This window comes from Sorex araneus, chromosome 1 (genome assembly GCF_027595985.1).
Source record: "Sorex araneus isolate mSorAra2 chromosome 1, mSorAra2.pri, whole genome shotgun sequence".
In the NCBI taxonomy this organism is placed as follows: domain Eukaryota; kingdom Metazoa; phylum Chordata; class Mammalia; order Eulipotyphla; family Soricidae; genus Sorex; species Sorex araneus.
In genome coordinates this window covers 289,187,681-289,202,765 of record NC_073302.1, presented here as the reverse complement: position 1 = coordinate 289,202,765, position 15,085 = coordinate 289,187,681, and the positions used below count along the sequence as shown (strand labels likewise).

Below are 15,085 nucleotides of genomic sequence, written 5' to 3'. Positions count from 1 at the left end.
TGCATTCTACAATGGAGTACAACTTATATTTTGTATTTAAGCCTGACTCAGTATAATAATGATACTTTTATTATACAAAAGCTATTCAGTGATGCTTATGAAATTATTGTAGACAAATTATCTCTATGACTTACTACAGAAAGTCACATCCATAAATGAGATTAAGAAGCAAGCAGTAAGTATATTAAGGTTTCTAAGACTTCAATTCAATCCTGAACTCTTATGTCTCTTGAAAATGTTTACAAAAAAATTAGATGACCATTTCACCTTTAGTATTTCATGAATTATTCTGTAGTAAGCATTCTGTGTATTGTCCTTTGGTTGGAAGCCTATGATACTATTCATTTATTCAACAAGAGATTTACTGACATCTACTAAATGCCAAGATAATATACAAATGAATGATACTGATTCAGCCTTCAAAGTGTTAAGCAACTTCTCTCATCTCTCTACACAAAGAAAGAAGCATAATGCAACTATTTAATAAGCAATCTCTGAGGAAACAATAGCATGAGCTCTGCTTCACAGAGCTCTTTGATTCATGTAACAGCTCTTGACCAAAGAGCCTTAGTTTTCTCACATGGAAATTTTGAATTAGAAAACAGACTAATTTCTATGAAATACTGCAAATGTGGACCCCCCATTAGAATACTTATTGTTTCCAGGGGAAGATAATCATAGGCAGTTTTTCTGTGCATTGGCCTTTACATTGGAATTAGAGTAGTAATTGGTAGCAATGCTTATCTTTAGAAGAAATTGTTTTATAAATTCGAAAGGATATATGCACTCCTACATTCGTCACTGCACTTAGTACAATAGCCAAAGGAAGGAAACCACTCAAATGCCCAACTAGAGATGAATGGATCAAGAAGTTGTGGTATACACACACAATCACACAATGGATACTCTGCAGTTCTAAGAAAGAACAAAATCATGCAATTTTCCACAGCATGGATGGAACTAGAGAATACCATGCTGAGTGAAGTCAGTCAGAATGAAAGGGACAGTTACAGAATGATGTCTTTCATGTGTGGGACTTAAAGATACACTGACAGGTACCAACAGAGATCCAAAGGCAACATAGTGGGGGAACCAATCCAGATAATTGAGTTGAGGTAGGGGGTTATTAACAGGGGGTTTGGGGTTCACTAGGGAGGAAGAGAGGGTATGCTGGTGATGGGTGTTGTACTGTAATTTTGTCAAAGAGAGACCATTAGAAATAGTTTTGTAAACAAAATAAAATTTAAATTAAATTAAAAAATCGATGTGTTTTCTCCAAACAGAAATACAGGTTTTCAGAAAAGGAAGCACTGATTTTCTGCAACTGCTAATATAATTTAGCTTTTGATCCACAATTATGTGAAAGAAATTTCTTAATTTTTCTAGAAAATGTAGCATCAGTGTTGATAGATATTAACTCTGACCTTCAGTTAATGATCTAATTTGCAAACCATTACATGAGAAAACAGTCATGTCCACAAAACCTGTGGCATGTACAAGAGGTTTTATCCTAAATTTAATGTATACTTAGAGCATCAACATTTAATATTCTTGATTTCTAAAAATTGTTTCTATACATTTTCACTGTATTTTATAAGCAGATAATTTGAAAAACATTTAGGGCTAGAGAGACAATCAGGTAAGATAGTTTGCCTTGTACACAGCTGACCTGGGTTTGATCACTGGGATCCCATATGGTCCCCTGAGCCCAGCAGGAGATATCCTTGAGCACAGAGCCAGGCATAAACTCTGAAAACAGTCATTTGTTGCCCCCGAAACAAACAAAAATACATTTAGTTATAAATAAAACAACTTTTCATATTTTGTCTCAACTTTTTCTATTTATTTCCAATATCTAGAAGGAGCTATTTTGATTATTTTGAAGTGTTGACAGAAAGATTTTATCTTGCACAACGAAAGGAAATAAAAAAATTAATTAATTTTGATGACACAATTTTCTTACCTAAACTTCAGGTCATATACCAAAAGATATAAATGTTGATATGAAAGCAGCATTTATTAAATTTCACATAAAGAGATGCTATCCACTTGCAAAATACCGAGGATGACATGTCCCAGTGCACTACCTTCTTGTCATGAAGGCTTAAGAACTTCGTGCTTTACAAAACCTTCTCACAGAATCATCTAATAATTGTGATTTTTTTCTGCTTCATTTACTTTCAAGTCCACATCAAGTCTCAGAACTTTAAATTAGAGGGGACCTTGGACATGATTTATCTTGCATCTTTCTTTCCCACTCATGTTTAGATATTGTTGATTGAGACCCAGAGAAGCCTAGTGGGTATGTCTAGTGTATAAGTCCTAGGGATGAGAGAACCAAGACTGACTGAAACTCAGTCACATGACCCGCTGTCTATTGGTGTTGCTCTGACTTTGCCACTTGATCATTGATCTAGAATGGCTCCTGGACACGGTCTCTGGAATTATAAGAGACCTGCAACTCTGAACAATTGTTGAACCATACTACATTTGAGCATTTAAAGAGTGAGCAAAAAAGAGAAGCAGGAATCAGTACACAGAAAGCTAACTCTTGGACTGCTTCTAGAATCAACAGATACAGGGAAACGGTTAAAGCCACAGATTTTGGAAACTGTAGCACATGCCATAAACGTAAAGAATTTTCAAGATTCTAAAACTTAGTATGGTGTTTTATGGAATATCCTTATAGCATAGCCTAGATGTCAGTTTAACTATACACTGAATACTGTACAATGCTTATTTTCAACTTCATTCACAAATAAAATGATCATGTACATTTTGAGGACACATTGAACCAGATACTAAGAAATATCACAAAAATGTATCTGAGGTAGGATTAAACCTTAATTCCAGCAGAAATTCAAATATTTGTAGAAAGCTGTTTGTTTTTAAAATTATTAACTTAAGAGGTTGACAATAGTACAGCAGGAATGGTGTTTGCCTTGAAAGTGGATGACCCAGGTTTGATTCCTTGCACCCTATAATGCCCCCCAAGTCACCCAGGACTGATCCTGAGCACAGAACCCTCAGTAAGCCCTAGTCAAGGCTGCTGTGGCTCAAAAACAGACAAAAATAAGAATTTATTCAAAGAGGAAGAAATTGAAAAAGCCACAATTTTACATATTTATAATTAAAATACACTTCAAATCATTTATAAAACCATCAGACATTGTTTTACTTTATCATGAATTTTTATACACATGCAAAATGGAACCTGCAACAGTTGGGAAAAATTTATAGTTAATCATAAATTGGATTCTCACAAATTAATTCCCCAATAAAAATTCATCTTGAACAAAGATTCAAGGATGTCCTACTACTATAATCCATACCCACCATCATCTCCAATATTTTGCACCTACCTACGTTGTCCCCAACCCTGAGTCAACCTTGCAAATACTAACACTTAAAGCACCTAACATCCTAAGGCTGGAAAGATAGCATAAGGGTTAAGGTACTTTCCTTGCATGCAGCCAGCCCTGATTCTGTCCCCTTATTCACATAACCATCAGGTATCACATATGGTTCCCCTAGCACTACTAGGAATGACCCCTGAGCAGAGATATGGGAATGGGCCCTGTGCACTTCCAGGTATAGCCCACAAACCATAAATAAATAGATAGATAAATAAATAAATAGATAGATAAATTAATATATAAATAAATAAATAGAATTGAATTCTGTTGGGGACTGCTCAGGTCCTCTGAACAAAAGAGGACCCCGAAACCTTTACCCTGGACAAATCAGAAAATTCCATTACCAGCTTTGCTTGACCTGAGGCAAAGGTGCCCTTGTGACAAAGGAAATAGCCAAACTCAAGAGGTAAAAGTAGCCCAGGGCAGTTAACTAAGAGACGCCATAAAGCCCTAAAGTAGAATACCTTCCTCTACACTAAATACCTTGTGCATTCCTCCTGCTAGATGCTCCTGTCCGATAAACCCTTGCCTTCCTCTCCCCACTATTTCTCAATCTACTCTTGAAGAATGTTGGAAGCCCACCTAATACACCCCGAACCTTTCCTTATTTGGTCTGAGAAGACACTTCCCTGATGATTGACAACTTATGTACCAACCCCCTGCTAAGAAAAGTATAAAACCAGCGTGGCTGTTAATAAAGTTGCCCTTGATCGGCATGTGTCGTCTTGGGCCCCCTGTTTACTAACCTCACTAGTCTTACTTCAGGTCGGGACCCTCACAGAATCCACCCAATTAGGAGCGCTTTCCACTGTTGTCTCTCCGCGGGCAGGAGAGATCTCCAAGGGAACGCGCAGAACTCCTGAAATGGAGCGACAGTACAGTGAGTAAGGCTATTGCTTCGAATGCAGCAACCTGAGTTTGATTCCCTGAGTTTGATATGGTCTACTGCGCCTGCCAGGGTGATACCAGGGAGAACAGCCACGAATAAGCCCTGAGAACCACCGGGTAAGGTCCCCAAACCAAACCAATCAGCCAACAAGCATACAAACCACCTAATACCATGTCCTTAATTAACTTACTTCCGGTTCCATCTAGTTCTCCAGATAGTCTATGTTCCTGCTGTGCCCTAATAATTTTTCTGCTTATTTACTCCGTATCTCTTAAACTGCAAATAATACAGAACTTGACACTGGTAAAGATCAATATAAACTTGCTCCATTGGTATTCCTCATCAAATATTTTTGTTGACTATTTCCCATAGTGTAATGGAAAGGAGGAAATTTTATAGACACACGCTTTCTTTTGATTAATTTGCTAGACTCAGCATATGACCATGAGAAAGCATTCAAGTATTTAATATTTAGTATTTGCTGCTGAGTTTACAATAAGTGTTTTTAATAGAAATTGGAATCATGCAGATTAATGTCAAATCCAGATAGCTTTGCAATAAAAGATGCAAAGGATAGTCTTAATAGAGATTGTATATGGTGATTGAACAAAATTAACTTTCTGATTAACTCTTTCTATAATTCCATTGGTTTTTGACACAGAAAAGAGATGCTGTACCACGACTTCAAATTAATAAATACCAAATACTTGCCGAGTTCTAGCAATGTGAGCTGTGATAGCTTAGACAATTTTCCCTTCAGTGCTACGATCTCACAGTCTTTAAGATGGGAGTAGTACTCTGCACAGGAGTTACTCTGAGTGCTGAATGACTAAGTGTTTGCACATGTAGTCCACAGAGTCCCTGAGATAAACGGTGTTTGAAAACATCTCAAATGCTTGGATTCTATCCAAGTGTTATAAAAAATTAGACAAACACATCCCTATATCAGAGATCAGGTGGTTATATCTTCTGTGAAGAAAGCAAAAGGGGGCAAGGGAGGAAAGGAAGAAAGCCAATTGGTATTTTATTCAAGGTGAGTGCTCCCAGAATGCCTTGGATATGGTGACCTCATTTTAAAAGCTTTTAAAATTATAGTTTACGTAACTGCTTATAAAAGTGTTTCCATTTATAATATGAAAAATTCACTTGCGTCCACACCACCACCTCCACCATCTGCCCCTGTGTCCCCTCTGGTCATCATTCACCACTACTTCTTTGCCCACTATTGTTGGTAAGTTTCATGATCTGAGACCAAGACTGTCATTGTTTGATACTGTCTACTTCTTAAAAAAATTATAAAGTTGTTTATGATGATCTGTTACATTCAATATTCCAATACCAATCCAACCACTATTGCACCTTCCCACCATGATTGTCTCCAATTTTTCACACCGTCCCTTAAGCCTTCCCCTAAGCAGGCCCTAAGTAATTTACTTCATATTTTTTGTTATAAATAATTTGCTAAAAATGATCAAAGACTATTTCCTCAGAAGAAAGTGCCTGAATACTGTTGCATCTCACCATGGAGCCCTTTAACCCATGTATAAGAGGTTACTAACATGTTACAAGTTAAGCCTTGTGTGTTTATGTTTTGTTAGTAGAGATTGGTTGCCTTCTACTTTACATCCCATCCAATGCAGTGTGATACTCCTGGTTGATCAGTGATGTACAGTTTGAGATGTCGCTCAGCTGCAAATGTGGCCGCCCTCTCCAGGAATTCAAAAACTTTTGAATGGGGTCATGCAGAAGGAATTAAATTTTTAATTGGATGGTGACTTTGGGTGCCCCAGATGGATACTGTCTATTTTAAGCAAACACCTGAGGAATCGAGGAAGAAAGCCATTAAGAGGAAGGGCTCTTGAGCATAGGATGGCCGGGAGTGTTAAGGGAATCACACAGGTCCAGGGGAGCAGCTGAAGAATGGACAAAGAACATGCCTAGGAACGGATGAAATCATCCCATAGTAGGTCTTGTAGCTTATGGAAAAGATCACACAGTTTCAGCTGCATGAAGTGGGAAACCATGGGAAGTAAAACAGTAGGGAAATTATTAATATCATGGAATTTGTTTTCAGAGGATATCTCTGGCATGTTGAGGAGACTAATGAGTGGGTCGATAGTGAAAACAGACCAATACATGAGAAAATGAGGAATGCTCTATCATAAGGGATGAATAGCAGCAGAGTACCGAGCACGCAGCCAGATTTGCAGTGCAGCTCCTAGGATTTCCTCCTTGAGGGCTTGGGGGCAGAGGAGGTGAGAGAGAGGAGTCCAGGATACTACTAAGAGTTTGGGTTCTATGTTGGGTTTCTGTCGTGAGAAATGCGAACAATAGAGAAGGTTTATCTGATGTAAGTCAGGTTATTTTCCTTCTTGTGAACTCTCAGCAGGCCGGTGTTCACTTGGTGGAGCAATTCCCATCTTCGAGGTGCTATTCTAAAAATCCTACACATGAATTACAGTCTTGTCTCCACCCCCTTCTGTCTACACTGGTCTTCCAACCAAGCTCATTCATTGCTGCCCTCAAACATTCACAATTGGATGACTTTTTAATGACTTTCCTTTTCTGAATGCCCCCACCCCATCTCCATTTTGTATGTTTAAGAAAAGGCGACTAATCCTTCAGCACTAAACTTAGAATTATGACTCTTTGATGAAGCATTCTCCGATAACTAGTTGGTAGAACACTTGAGCTTTGTGTTAACATACCACATTTTATTTCGCCTAAATTATTTAGCACAGTTGTTTGTTGTCTGATTGCATGGACTAGGCTGAGAGATCTTTGATGGGAGAGAACATGTCTTATTTATGTCAGTAGATTCCTAACACACTGCTGGCATTAAATAAACATCTATAATTTTGTAGATATAAACAAATATTTGCATCTCTTAAAATAGCTTTTGATATAAAAACAACCCAGGGCTCTCTTTTAAATGCTAATTTAATATTATTATTATTTTTTATTTCACCAGATGAATGTCTTTTTCATCCTCATTTAGAAATTGTTGAAAAAAATCTGGAGAAAAAAAGAATGAAGGCGGATGTAATAGAGCTCTAGCTGGTGGGTTATTTTGTTGCTTTTGTTTTTAAGTCTGATATATTTGTTGGCTGATAATGTATACAATAAACTTGAGTCTGAAATGCTAGTGTTCTTTTATGACATCTCAGCATATATCTTTGGCATGCTCTCTCTCTCTCTCTTTCTCCCTTTTTCTCTCTCCTTTTCAGCACAACTATAAGCTTCTTTGGGGAAACCAACTATAAGGCAAATATTTGGTACTATCTGTCTCTTCCTTTTCAGAAAACTACAAATTATGTGCTTTGAGACATGGGGAAGTAAAACATTGATTGTATAGATCATTTCAGTAAAGTAGAAGGTATTCTAATTAACATGATAATCAACACAAGCCTCTTCATTGGAACAGATTGTATAATCGAACATTCTTTATAGATTTGATAAACATGCTTTATTCTCTGGTGGATTTCAAGCTGTTAGTGATACTTCTGTTCTGTGGACTCCAAGGTATACAAATAAGGCAAAGAAAAAAGAAATTTCAACATTAACTTATAAATCAGCTATCCATTTATTGATGACATATGGGAATACCACCAGCCCCTCATCCACCAGTCTCTTCTGGGTGCTCATCAACATAAATCAGACTGATGGGGAGTAGAATTCGGTAATGGCCCAAGAAATCCTCTACCACTTTTAATATTCATGCATAAGACTGACTCTCAATCCCACACTCTTGCTTAAAAACAAGTAATTCTACTTAGGGTAGGAAGATCACAAAGTTTATTATGTAAAAGAGTTAGAATTTATTCAGCACAACTTCTGCCAGGTATGGAAATAATATTTTTGTATAAAATCTTTATTTTCACCATATCCCCTCGGGTAGATGACTTTATCCCCTCAATGCATAAATTGAAGCTGGGAAAGATTAATTTCCCCAAGGCAATACAATTCATTAGTAACAGGATCTGGGATTTGAACCCAGGCTCTCAGATGGCAAAACTGGTGTCTTAAGTCATTCCTTTAAATGGCTTTATCTTGAGACCTGCTTCTCTGCTCTGCATTGTCTTACCATTAGGGGTTCACTGGCAAAGACCAATATACTTGCTGTGTTTCTAAAGTTTCCCTGAGAGCGTTGGAAATATAAAGGAAGTAGATTCTATCATGAGCACTCAAAGATTTCAGGGAACAATGACAACCCTTCCTAACTCATGGTCTATCATCATATTCTATTAGAAACATTAAAGTAGGACTTATTTCAAAATAAAGTATTTGGTATTTTTTTATGGGGGCTACACCTAGCAATACTCAGGGCTTATTCCTGGCTCTATACTTAAGGATCAATCCTGGAAGTGCTCAGGGAACCATACAGGGTGCCAGGGATCAATGCCAGGTCCACAACATGAGAGGTAAGACATGTCCTAACCACTGATTATCCCTCCAGCCAAAATACAAAGTATGTTTTAATGAAACTTCCATTGACTCAGGTAAATTTTCATAGAAAATAATAATTTTTCTCATTATATATAAACTTTGTAGTTGAACAACTTTATATACTATTGAATGCATGTAATTCTGTGAGAAGGCCTCTGGTGAACCAACATGTATAGACTGTGGTCGCCAGTACCTGAATTCTGGAGTTCCTTGTGAACTTGGTTCTCTCTGGCAAGATACACATCAAATATGCACCCGTGTATAATGGATTACTGTCAATAATTGTGTCTCTTCCTATTCTTTATACTGTGCAACTCCTAGAAATAATTTGTAGTTTCCAGAGGCATTCATATAGTTTATTTCGAAACAAACTTTTATTATTAGGTTATTTGAAAAGGAAAATAAATATCCTTAAAGGTTTAACTTGCAGAGAAGTCTGCTACTTACCATTTGGTGCTATTCACTCCAACATTTTTATTTTTGGAAATAGTTTTTTTGTGAAGAAAGTTTTTATTGAAACTTATTTAGATATATGTGAGGGATGAGAAAAAGAAAAGTACATGTTTGAGAGAGAACATACGCTTCTCCGGAGTGGAAATAACAAGCAAAGAAACAGAAATAAGCATGTTCAAGGGAGCACACGGGATTGAAGACCAAGCCCAGAAGTCGTTTTTATTTCAAACGACTTAGAGAAATCTCCTTAGAGAAATGTGAGAGGAGAGAAAGAGAGACACACAGTCAAGAGAGAACAGGCACTGCCAGGATGGAAGAACTCTACCCAGGTATTTTATATAGTCATATCCTACTAAACAGAAGTTCTTGACATCTTCTATTGGGCCACTTAAAATCTTGACTTATTAATTTTTGTGTAGTTTTATTTATTTATTTTTTTTGTCTTGGACCAAACTCCTCCATACTCGGGGATGACCCCTGTCTCTTTGCTCAGGGATCACTTCTGGAGAGTTTGGGGTACCATATGAGTTGCTGAAGATCAAATCCGGGTTGGCTGTATGTTGGCTTACAAGGCAAATGCCCTACCACACTGTACTATTCTCTAGCCCCAGTTTCATTTTTGTCCTTTAAAGTTTAATGGAACAGTTTCATGAAAGTAATTCATAATATATAATTTACACACTGGTATCGAATAATGTCAATTTAATGAGATGCTCAGGGTTAATATTATGAAGGAAATTGGGTGTGGGGAATCATTTGAATATTCGGTGACACAAGTGACATGGGAAAACATAGTATATAATATTTCACAGACCCTCAGAAACAAATAAAAAGCTTCAGTTTAATTCATCTAGTTCAATAGAAAGAAAACTTAAGTGTAATCTGATGGTATTAGATGTGCTCTTCTAAGAAAGCACATCTATATTTGACATGACGACTAGCCATTGTCATATCTTTGGAATTTAGTCATTATTTTAAAAAGATATAATTGGTCTCAAGAAATAGTACAATAGCAAGTTGCTTGTCTTGTAGGCAGCTGACCCTAATTCTACCCCCAGAACTTCATGTAGCCCCCAGCATCACCAAGAGTGATCCATGAGCACAAAGCCAGAAGTAATACCTGAGCACTTCTGGGTGTGACCTCAAGAGACAAAAAGGAATAAAAGCTATCATTATAGAGCAGACTCATGTAACACATAAAAACATTTCTGCTCATTATTTTCCATTCCCTCTGCCACAACTGCATTTCTTTTCTTTAAAGGGAATACATATATTTCGACTGATAGGTAAGAATACCCTCAGGTCCCAGAACCTATAAGAACTGGAGTGATTGAAAACTGGCTTTCAGAAATCTACTAATAAATTATTTAAAACTGACTGAGCTAGAAAATTACCAGAAGAGGAAATATTTAGTAAATTACATAAAAATTTTAAACATTGTCAATATCGGATAGTTGTGAAGCCCTTTCCCTTTTCAGCTCTAACCTCATCCATCAAGTCTCCAAATGTCAGCTGGAACCTTCAGGCAAAATCCTGTTTCCAGGAATCTACTTGTGGAATTGGCACAGTAGGCATTAAAGATCCCATTAAACTGACATCTGCTCCCGGACACATGAACCTTAAATGGCCCTAAAGCACATAATGTGCTATGCCAATTTAAGGGAAACAAAACAACAAGCAAGGCAGCAGAAACAAATTAAATACATACTTACATGAAAATTTAAACGTGTGCACATATGTGCACATACAAATGCACACTAATTTAAGCACAACTTGCTTTAATTCAGAGCATTGCATACTGTATTCGAATACCATAAGTCGCATAAGTTCCACTCTGAAAGTGACATATGTCTTGCATTATTTTTCAAGAATTAATCTGTGCACTCTTTTTTGACAAAGCATTATATTATCACTGATGCCATTTAAAACTGCAACCTTTGGTTATTCATATAAAAGTTTTTTTCAAGTTAAGCTCAAGCACACAATTTACAAAACAAAGATAGACATAACCCAATATGCACTGCCATCACAAAGAATTAAAATTATTTTTCCATTACTCTAAGATACTCTTAATATTTCCATCTCTAAAACATGCTTGAAATTAATGGATAGTAGAATTACACTGCAAACTCTATTTTTTAAAAATATTTTTATAAAGTAGGAAATTGTTTCCACTCAGTAAAAATGATGGATTATTGTATAGTGTGAAAAAATTAATGAGCAGATGGAATACCAACCCATTATTCATTAAAATATTGCACTGGGTTAATTTAGCAAATAAAAATGGAGAAGAGAGCAGATGGCCATTTATAGTTCTCTTGATTTCTTAAACCACTTCTTTACAGCTCGAACTGCTCCTATATTTAACTTGAAATGCACAGTTCTTACCATATGCACAGTAAGCAAGCATTTGTGTGACCTCATAAACTTTTCATATAACATAGCAATGATTTTTATGATTTAGTTAAAGGAGCACTATACACTTATAGAGTAAGTTATTCCCATATCCCCAATATTCTGGGAATAATTTGAATTTCCTAGACTCAGTAGATCCTTGCCATCATTATCTATTCTGAAGTAGGTTTCAAGTAGGCACATGGGTAAAATTTCACAAAAGGAAGTGATCAGCTTTGTTATAAACTATGAAGTATACACAAAATTGTTACAGAATAGTCTATGTTCCTTTTAGGCAACACTTTTTTTCATTTCCTAATACTATATGTTGCTGCCTTTTCTCATGTGGAGCTAATATAATTTCCATGCAAGTAAATAGAATCAACCACTTTGGGGAAATATTTAGAAAATTCTGTTATAGCTGAACTTATCCTATAGCCCAACAATTCAATTCCCAGTCATATCCAATAGAAATGCATGCATAGTCTCACAAAGACACAAATATAAATATTCATAGAAGCACTGTTTGCAAAAAGCTCAAACCCAGATAGAATCAGAAAACCCAGATAAAATCAATCGATGAAATGTAACATATTTATATAATGATGTAATGTGGGCAATGAAAATCCATGGACTACTGCTACCAAAAAGTGTGGGTGAAAGTCACAAACAAAAAGTTGAGTAAATGAAGGAAACACAAAAGTAAAATTCCATTTCCATACGTTTCACACATTAAAATATAACACTTCACTAATGAAAATAATCAGTAGAGTGGTCACTTTGGGACAAAAGTAGCAAACACTTCAGGGTAAGGGAGGGAAATATTTTGGGTATTGATCGTTTTTATTCTCTTATCTTGGGGTTTGTTACACTGGTAGATTCCTATTGCAAAACTGCAGTGAGAGGTACTCTTAGGATATGTAAACTTTTTAATAGGTATGATAGACTTTAATTTTCTTGAAAGTTTATTTTGTAAACAAATGGGTCATCTAACTAAAAAAGATTCTACACAGTGCAACTGTCATCTAAACTAAAAGGCAATTACGGAATGGGAGAAGGTATTTGCAAATAATATACCCAAAGGGATTAATCCTCAAGAAAGTTAAAGAATTCAAACAATTCAATAAATTATAACCAAAAAATGAATAATGCAATTAAAATGGGCACAGATATGCATATTTGAAAGAAAATGCTGGCCACTTTCATTTTTTTTCTTTCTGAGGTCATACCTGGAGATGCACAGGGGTTATTCCTGGTTCTGCACTCAGGAATTACCCCTGGCAGTGCTCAGGGGACCATATGGGATGCTGGGGATCGAACCTGGGTCGGCCGCATGCAAGGCAAACGCCCTACCCACTGTGCTATTGCTCCAGCCCCCATGACCACTTTCATAAGGCCAACAGACACAGAGGTGAGAAATGCTCCTCATCCCCTATTATCAATAAAATGTAAATCAAAGCACCAGGATATCACCACATACCCATAAGAATAGTTACAATGCTGGCAAAAAATATGGAAAAAAAGGGAAGCCTTGGACACTACTGGTGACAATGTAAATTGGTGCAACCATTATGTAAAATAGGGACCCGCCCTGGCAGCCAATTTCCACAACCCAAACGTTGCCATGCTCCAGGCCACTTACCATATGCTCAGGCCAAGCCTCAGACATGACTGCACATATTCCTGGAACATGCCACAACACAGCCACGTGATACAGTGATACATCATCATAAAGGGATATATAGGGATATATATATATATATATATATATATATGCACCTATCAGAGAGCCTGGCAAGCTGCTGAGAGTACCCACCCGCATGGCAGTAAGGAGAGGCTGGGATAAATGGAGACGTTACTGGTGCCTGCTTGAGTAACTTGATGAACAATGGGATGAAAGTGATATGGTGATAGTGATAAAAATAAGAAAAGAAATTCCACACAACTCAGCTATCCTAATATAATGGGTATTTAGCTAAAAAAATATAAAAGCACTAATTTGAAGGGATAGGATATACACCATTACCATCCTAGCTTTATTTATTTATTTTTCCGAGGTACAATTCCACTTTATTTTCCTTGAAAGAAGTTTGTCTTCAATCCTTAATGTCTGTAGTTGCCTTACATGGGTTTTGGTGGAGGTCTTGGGGCAGCACCCGCAGGTCTGAACCTCGGTGGGGGTGTTTGTCTTTGCGGGCTTCGAGAGAATTGTTCCTTACCACCTTGCTGTGAATGGCACAACTCACACAGTAGTGGAACTTCACATACAACTTGGGAGCACATAAGCGTCGAGAACGCTGGCTTCGGAAATGTCCCTCACAGCTGTGGCCTCCACAATGTTTCTAATGACAAATTCTTGATAGCCTTATCCTTGGTCACAGGCCGGGGACAGTTGGTACAGTGGATGGGCTGCAGTGGCCACGGCCCTTTTTTGTTTCGCCCATTGTTTCTTCCTTTTTTGGTCATATTGGAAGTGAAGGTACGAAAGAGCCTAGCTTTATTTTTAAGAGCCAATATCTAAACAACCCTGGTATCCAATTGCAGAGAAGCATATAAGAAAGGTGAGGTAAGGGGTGGGGGAAATAGTTCAAAGGGTGGGAGCACATGTTTTTCATGCTTGACACCTGGGTTCAATCCCTGGCACAACATGGTACCCTGAGTGATGCTAGAACCCAACCCAAAGCACTACCAGGTGTAGTCCAAAAATCAAAACAGAAAACAAAATAAAAGATGATTTGAATATGATTGTGGAATAATAATCAATTACAAGAAAAGATGAAATTTTGACATTTGAAGACTGGTGATATGTGAAGAAAGTGAGACAGAAAGATACTGCATAATCTCAATTATAGGTGGAAAAAAAAAACAAAAACAAATAGACCTTCCAGTGCCATGCGTTTTGCTCCCTCCTGCAGGTCAGTGAACCGGCACCAGGTGGCCACTTTCCCTGCGCCTGCACCCCCGTCATCCCTTCAGACCCTGAGCACCCACCTTCCCTGATCACCACCCGATCAGCCCCTACACCACCCTCCAGCCGCCCTCCAGTGCTGCACCCAGTTTGCTCCCTCCAGCAGGTCAGTGAACTGGCCCTGGGCCACCACTTCTCTCCCTCCTTGCCAGGCACCCCACCCACATCGCTGTAGTGGGTGTGGCCTCTGCAGAAGTTACTTTCCCCTTTTCTGGCGCTCACGGACTTACATCATAATTTCCATCACCTAATTCTGTGGAGAATATCCTGGTCATCTCAAACACATCAGGACAATAATCTAGTAAGTAGCCTTTTCCAAGTGCACCATAATACTGGAGTCACAAAAAGCTCCAATAATCAAATATAAAAGAACACAACCTCCAAAGCTTCACTAGAGACCTCACATAAGCAGCCATGGAGCACCTGAGAGGAAGGTGATACTCTAGAAGAGGGAAAAGGTGACCACCATAGACTGAGCTCATCCAGAATCCTTTCTCACACTTAGGGGGGAATGCTGAT

At 37.7% G+C, this 15,085-nt stretch overlaps 1 pseudogene; it reads right to left on the bottom strand.

Moving 5' to 3' along the window:
• Positions 1 to 13,719: 13,719 nt before the first annotated feature.
• Positions 13,720 to 14,064, bottom strand: LOC101540144 (40S ribosomal protein S26-like; annotated as a pseudogene).
• Between the last annotated feature and the right edge of the window lie 1,021 nt (positions 14,065 to 15,085).